Source organism: Squalius cephalus (genome assembly GCF_949319135.1).
Source record: "Squalius cephalus genome assembly, chromosome: 1".
NCBI lineage: Eukaryota > Metazoa > Chordata > Actinopteri > Cypriniformes > Leuciscidae > Squalius > Squalius cephalus.
The window spans coordinates 17,013,647-17,019,715 of NC_137122.1; the positions used below are offsets into that span (position 1 = coordinate 17,013,647).

General features: G+C 41.8%; 1 long non-coding RNA gene across 1 annotated transcript; it reads left to right on the forward strand.

The window, feature by feature from the left end:
• Window positions 1-595: 595 nt before the first annotated feature.
• Window positions 596-4,939, forward strand: LOC307164018. Its single transcript, XR_013822190.1, has 4 exons — window positions 596-930; window positions 1,511-1,577; window positions 4,512-4,559; window positions 4,692-4,939. It is a non-coding gene; the product is annotated as an uncharacterized lncRNA (long non-coding RNA).
• The last annotated feature ends 1,130 nt before the right edge of the window (window positions 4,940-6,069 follow it).

A 6,069-nucleotide genomic window follows, 5' to 3' on the forward strand; every position in this document is an offset into this window, starting at 1 on the left:
ATTTTTTGCTTCACTTGAAAATGTTCCGTTCACATTTAGTGAATGGACTGGAGTCACTTCAGGTCTAAAATAATAATAATCGAAGGCTACTAAAAAGGTGAATCTGCGTGGCCCTGATTGGCTGCGGCCTGCGGGGTGTCCCGTATGCGCGTGCGTTGGAGGCCGATGACATCAGGGCTCTCTCGCGCTGTCTCTCTTCCGTCATTCAGTTTCAGTGTCGAGTCTTCTGAGGTGAGGAGAGCAGTTTACGGTATTTCTCATATTTACACTCCATCAAACACACTTATACAGTTTGATTAAGCGACAGACTGTAGGCTATTGGATCACAGCGATACTTGTGCGTCTTTTCTGGCGTCTTCCTACTGAAATAAACATTTAGTGCAGCAGCAGCGAGCATGAGGAGAATATGTTGAGTTCATTCAGACCTGAGCGATTTTGTGTTCGTTTGTGTGATTGTCTCGATGTTTGCAGTGAGAACTGTTACTGAATGCCAAGTCAAAGTTTGAGATCTGTGAGGGGAATTGATCTATTCTAACACTTTATATTACTGTATGAGTAATGTACGTGGGAAATTTCTATAGATCAATATCATAGGCGTCGATTTCGGGGGGGACGGGGGGGACGCGTCCCCCCCAGATTTCGTCATGAGTCATTTTGTACCCACCACTTTTTTTTTTGAAAACCTCGAGTTCAATTTAGCCGTTCTGCTGCTGCGCTGGCTACACGCTTTTCTGTTCATTAAAACTGCAACAACTGTAACATTGGGATACGTTCTGGGGAGGGGGAGGGGGAGGGGGAGGGGGAGTCATCGTGTCACTGAGGCAGGTGCAGCTCAGCTCAGCTGACGTGCCTGTTCACTTTCACTTCTTCTCCGGACTGGACAATTTTGTTCGTGGTGCTACTGGCCGCCTGCATGAACATGTGGAGGAGGTAACGTATTAATTTATTCTTGACAATCAGTAAAAACTCCTTTCTCGTAGTTTTGACAAAGAACAGCACGTTAGATTGATAGCTTTTAGCAGCTAAATTCTTTCATTGACGTTAGCCGGCAACATCAGCTTCTAGAAGCCAAGTAGCTGCTAACTGTCACAGTAAAGTTGCAAACTCTGGTCACAAATATAAAAGGAAATAAAAGAAAGAGTACAAAGGTCGGTAGAGCGGTTATCTATTCTCCTCACACTTACGCACATGCGCAGTTCTAATTTTTACCTCAGGTTAACATCAAAGCACAAAGTGACCGTTACACAGGAGTTCAAAATGAATTATCTATGCTACCCTCTGCCAGTCTTCTCATGTGTTGTATTTTTAACAAAGTAAAATTTATGGAGTTGCGGCATTTGCGTGTTATTTTATGTAAAAAGTGATTTATTAGTGGTTAACTTAAACCAGGTAGGATCAGGCGGTCGATTCAAACATGTACGGTTAATTGCTGTGTGTATTGCCTATATTTCTGTCACTGATGCCAATCCAATACATTTTATTATGGTCCTTCCTTCTTTATGCATTCCAGCCAGTGTTGAGCTCCAGCCTTTGTGTGTGGACTGGACTGAAAAGAGGTGGCCAAATAATCTGACCAGGTATGGATGTGAATTCAGCAGATTTTGAATTGTTTGCTAAACAGAATTTAAGTGCTGTTTTTTAATTAGGCTACTATTTCTAGCAGAACACTGTGTGTGTGTGTGTGTGTGTGTGTGTGTGTGTGTGTGTGTGTGTGTGTTTGTTGATTGTAAAAAAAAAAAGAAAAAAAAAATTAAATGCATGTGAATTCAGCAGATTTTTTAATGATTGCAAAAAAAGTAAGTATTGCTTTTTAATTGCTATCTCTAGCAGAACACAAAATGGAACACAAAATGCACTTGTGTAAGTGACAAGCTGGACAACTGTCTACTGAGTACACATGCATTGAACAAATTAACGACAAATTGACGACGAGCAAAAGAGGAACGATTAAAAGACAATTAAAAAGTCAGCCTATTATCAGCTTAAAAATATAGAAAGGGTTAAAGGACATCTCAGCAGGATTTGGAAAAAACTCTACTAAAATTTTCCAAAGAGATGTGAACGCCTCTCGGATGTTCCAATGAAGGCCACAGCTATTTCTTTTCTGCCCATTTTTTGCAGTTTCTCCCTGTGGACATGGCAGACTGATACGCTGTTGAGCCGTGACTGTGCCATTGTGGAGCGGAGCCAGGTCTTCAAACGTCGCAGGGCACTGAAACTCCGCTCAGCTTCGCAAGAAGACACAGGGACTACAAGCAACAGCCTAACCCGAGCCTCCACTTGGTGAAACAGCCGTCTCACTTCTGGCACCATGGTCTTCAGAATCTGTCTGACCTCCTGGCAAGAATGAAACTGGTAGCTTGCTTTCAGCATAGCCAGTTGCATTTGCAGCACCTCGGCGTCCAACTCTGGGTACAGCTCCACTGCCTCACTCGACTCACCTGTCCGAAGGTGTTCCTCCAACTTGGCCAGGTGGCCAAGGCCCTCTTGGCTAAATCTGTCATCTAGCTGAGTGACAGCTGTATCGGTGGCACAGAAAAACTGTACTTGGAAGTACTCCTCTGCAGAAGATGGGATGTGACTGTTAGCTGGCCCACCATATCGGTTGGATGGTTTCCTAATATGTGGCAACTTTATTGGCTCGAGATCATAAGATGAGGCGAGTTCTACCGCTCTCGAGTAAAGACTCATAAATGACTCACTTGTTCTCTTCGCCAGGAAGGCTTTCTTGGTGCAATCCACAGCCTGTAACATCCCGCCAATTGATACTGCTCTCCCTTGCAAACTTTTATTGAGACCTTCCAGCTTCAGCAGGATATCCTGCCCCATTACAAGGCCAAGGACGGTGGTGCCTTTGTGAAAATGGCCAAGAAGGCCTCTTGCTCGAGGAGCTGAGACACTCGCTTTGTCTGAAGCAATCTCCTCCAGTGCAGCCAGGACTACCTCATACTGTGTGAGAACCGACTTGATGGCTGGTGTGCACACAGTCCATCTTGTGGCACACAATGGCTTAATGGTGGTGAACGAGCCATTTTCAGATATGGCTATCTGTTTGAAGATGGACTTGAACTTCCCAGACTGGCCAAACAAACAACCCAGGTCATGGATCCATGTGAGGGCATCACTCACAACTGGTGCGGATGAGGAGACTGCCTGAGAGACCAGGTTCACACAATGCGGCCCACAGTGGACAAAAATGGCAAGCGGCTGTACTCTGCGGACCAAAGCTTGCATCCCAGATATGTGCCCCGACATGTTTGCCGCTCCGTCATAAGTTTGGCCACGAAGACCTGAGAGTGGGAGGTTGAGGCGGAGCAGCACATCAGAGGCAATTTTCCAAAGATGTGTTCCAGTTGTGGAAGAGGCCTCGTACATCCCCACAAACTCCTCCCTTGGCTCCAGGTCTTTGTCGACATAGCGGAGGCAGATGGAGATCTGCTCCGTTCCACTGATGTCCTGGGTTCCATCCATTATGAGGGAGTACTGCAGTACAGGTAAGGCAGAAATTTCTTCAGCAACCCCCCTAATTATGTTGTTTCCCATAATGCTCAACATTTCGTTTTGTATTTCAGGGCTGGTGTAGGTGTGATGCTTCTGCAGCCACATTGCCAGGTTGGGGTCATCCTCTGCCTTATCCCTGAGATAAGTCTGGAAGTTTCCCTCTTCGTTTGAATGGCCTCTAAGAGCCAAGCCCTGTTTGGAGAGATACCTCAGAGCACCTACAATTTGTAAGAGAGCAGACCTGGCTGCCTCTTGAGCACTTGCTGATGGGCTGCATAATTGCATTCTTACAGAATTTTGTAGATGCGTATGTGTGTTGACAGCTATAATGTGTGCCTTGCTGATCTCATGCCTACTGAAAACATCCCTACCCTTTTTCCAGTTTCTGAAGCCTGCCGATATAAAGGTTGGTTCAGCACTTTTGGCCAAGGTGGAGGTTTTCTGCGCAAAGGTATTCATGCAATGAATACACAAAACCCCCTTTATTTGATGGCTGTAATGTAGCCAGGGGAACGCTTTGTACCAGCTGTCCTGGAACCTTAGCGTCCGGTTTGATTTGGTAAGTGGCTCAATATCCCTTGCACTGGGCTGGTGCGGGCAGTCTAAAGGATGGAGGTGGATCCCCTCATTTTGAGTAGCTGGCTGCTCCTGAAATGTAATTAGTTCATTGGATATGAATGAAGGAGTAACTGAGTAGTAGTTTAGTTAATGGCATCATTTTTGTAAATAGTTATTTGTGTAAATAATGTAGTAGTTTAGTAAGTGGAATCATTTTTGTCAAACAGTAATGTTGCTTGTTTTAAGATTATTGTTGCTGTCTGTTTATTTGAATTGTATAGGTTTTCTCAAATTATATGCAGACCTCACCTCGTCATGCTCATCGGTCTGTTCCTGCCTGTCTGTCTTTCTTTCAGATGGACCTGGGACCTGTTCCTGATATAAACCATATGTAATGTAACTTGTTTTTCTTTTTTTTTTATTCATTAACCTGTACCTGTCTTTTTTTTCAGTTGTGTGTTGACCTCACCTCTCTATTGTGCACCAGTTCCTGACATTCAGTAAGTTCTTGTCCCTAATAATGTAAACAATACAGTGAAGATGGATGGTAACTTGACTGATTTTGCAGTCTCATTTTTATTGTGCTTTTTTAAACAAACACTTTTTTATAATGCCTGGATTTCTCCTTTTAGGACTTTGTTTCTGTTTTTGAATGTTCTACCTCACCTCGTCACTGTCTTCCACCAGTTCCTGGCTTTCACTTAGTTCCTGTTCCTAATAAAACAAATTTTAAAAGATTGATAACTCCATTGATTTTGGCCTGTGTCATTTTTATTGTGGTTTTATGTGGTGTACGCCAAACAGTCTACAGCAGTTCTTGTAATATCTTCTCTTCTTTTCTCCAAACCGTAAATGTAATAATTAATAATAAGTAATTGGAAATTGAAGGCATGATTCGAACAGGCTAAGTGGTCGTACAAAAAATTGTCACACTTTTTGACAAAATTGACAAAAACACAAATATTCTCTACAAAAAGGCCTCGATGCAGAAAATAAAGTGCTCAGCAATGAAGGGGTGACCCTTTAAAACATCAATAGTAAAAAAACATAACATAATTATAATTAATATAATTATAAAATTAATATAATGTTTAATAATAATAATAATAATAATAATAATAAGCTGTGATAAAAGCATTGCTTTTTATTTTATTTTTATTGAATTGTAATGTTACCTGTAACAAAATGCTTTCTCTGTATTCAGGTTTGACTGTAGTAATAATGCAAAAAACGTGTACACTTCACATCAAATTTATTTAAAAAAAATGTATAAACCTTGGCAAAAAGTATTATTTGGGAATTTATCTAAAAAATACATTCAAATCCACATCTTAAAAGTAAGTAATTGGGTTCAAAAACAACTAGATTTCACAAAACTTTCCATAGAGAGCTATACAGGCATCTAGTGGTAAACCCATGAAATAACAAGTTTTATTTAATTTTCTATCAACAGATGGCACCATTTTTAGGTGTGCGGTCACTTCTGACCGGGAAGTTAACAAGTGGTAGGCCTACACCCAAATGAAGAGCAAAGCAAACTGTGCGCTGCGGTAACTGCTAGCTAGCTAGCTAGCTAATAACATTGTTTGTCAAAAAGAGTGACAGGTTGGGTTATTCATTTAGCCGATAATAAGATACCGGCACTTACTGTGCATGTCTGCTTGGCTTTAAAAAAAGCTCTGATGTCCTGTCCACTTCTTTTTGACATAATGCTGTTATTATTTTCTCTATATGACTATCGCGCTTCTTTTTTTAAAGAATGTTTTTCAAATGAATTGACAGTTTGGAATGGACAGTGAACGAGCGGGAACGAGGCTACCTAGTCTTTGCTGGGATTGGCCAGAATTTCTAGCCAATGTATCATAGACGAGCAAGTCATTTAGCCTTCATACAGTATCACAAGGTTGCATGCTAGTGCCATGGACTATAACATATCAAATTGATAACCTGTAGAACAAATGGATGTTGTTGTACCCACAGATCTGCAGACCATTGACACAAAGGTAAGAC